We start from the raw sequence: 1,046 nt of genomic DNA, 5'->3' as shown, positions 1-1,046 counted from the left end.
TGCTTTTATTACTGTTTTCAAAATGAGGCGATGGGTCTTCTAACAGGTACATCAGCAAAATGTCAGGAGTCTTATGGGAGTCACATTAATATTTCTTCTGAACAGATGATTTAAATCATTACCTGGAAAATACAAGAAGTTTCACTTAGACTAATAGAAGACTGGACCAGGTAACAAAAAATTATCTCTTTGTTTCTAGAGTGTACATGGGTTAATCATTTTGTCTTATCACTAGGGAAGAGTGTTTACCCACTAATAGAGTGCCGCATATTGCATAATCCAAAATCATTTGACCATACTAAATATTTTATTAAAAGCATTCTGTTAAGCTTAATATTATCTCACAGGCAAATCTCAAAAAACTACAGAAAGCAACTATAAATTCTTTTTTTATTTAACCTAGTACAAAGACTTCAGAGAACCTTTCTAACATTTATAGCAGTTTTTCAGTGTTCAGCAGATGTTACTCTCTTCGCTAAACAATATCAGACTGCAAAATTGCTCTTTCTGTTGATGGATCAATAATGACATGGGATAAGTCATTATCTCCGTGGCAACAGAATTGTAACTGTTAGAGGAATATTGCGCATGTTGCTGCTGTGACTCTGACAGGCATGCCTCGGCTTCCTCACACAGGTGCTCTCTCTGCAAGCCTGGTATGCCCAGAGTACCAATAACCAAGGGCACCTCTTGGACTACAGAGGATTGAACTACAACTGTGGTTACACTATTCCAGAAGGAGCATAGCCTCACAAGGGTTTACTACACTTCAGGTTTGATGTCCTTATTTCACTTATGATTTCTAATGAACCCCCCTACTCTGCTATCGTGAGACCCCACCTGAAGTACTGTGTCCAGCTTTGGAATCCTCAACACAGGACGGACATGGACTTGTTGGAATGGGTCCAGCAGAGGGCCACGAAAACAATCAGAGGGCTGGAGCACCTCTCCTATGAAGACAGGCTGAGAGATTTGGAATTGTTCAGCCTGGAGAAGAGAATGCTCCAGGGAGACCTTATAGCAGCCTTCCAGTACCTAAAGGGGGC

At 40.6% G+C, this 1,046-nt stretch overlaps 1 non-coding gene across 1 annotated transcript; it reads right to left on the bottom strand.

The window, feature by feature from the left end:
• Nucleotides 1-431: 431 nt before the first annotated feature.
• On the bottom strand, nucleotides 432-704 carry LOC141466271 (small Cajal body-specific RNA 13). Its single transcript, XR_012463306.1, has one exon.
• Between the last annotated feature and the right edge of the window lie 342 nt (nucleotides 705-1,046).

This window comes from Numenius arquata, chromosome 6 (genome assembly GCF_964106895.1).
Source record: "Numenius arquata chromosome 6, bNumArq3.hap1.1, whole genome shotgun sequence".
NCBI classification, from domain to species: domain Eukaryota; kingdom Metazoa; phylum Chordata; class Aves; order Charadriiformes; family Scolopacidae; genus Numenius; species Numenius arquata.
This window is presented reverse-complemented; position numbering and strand designations above follow the sequence as displayed.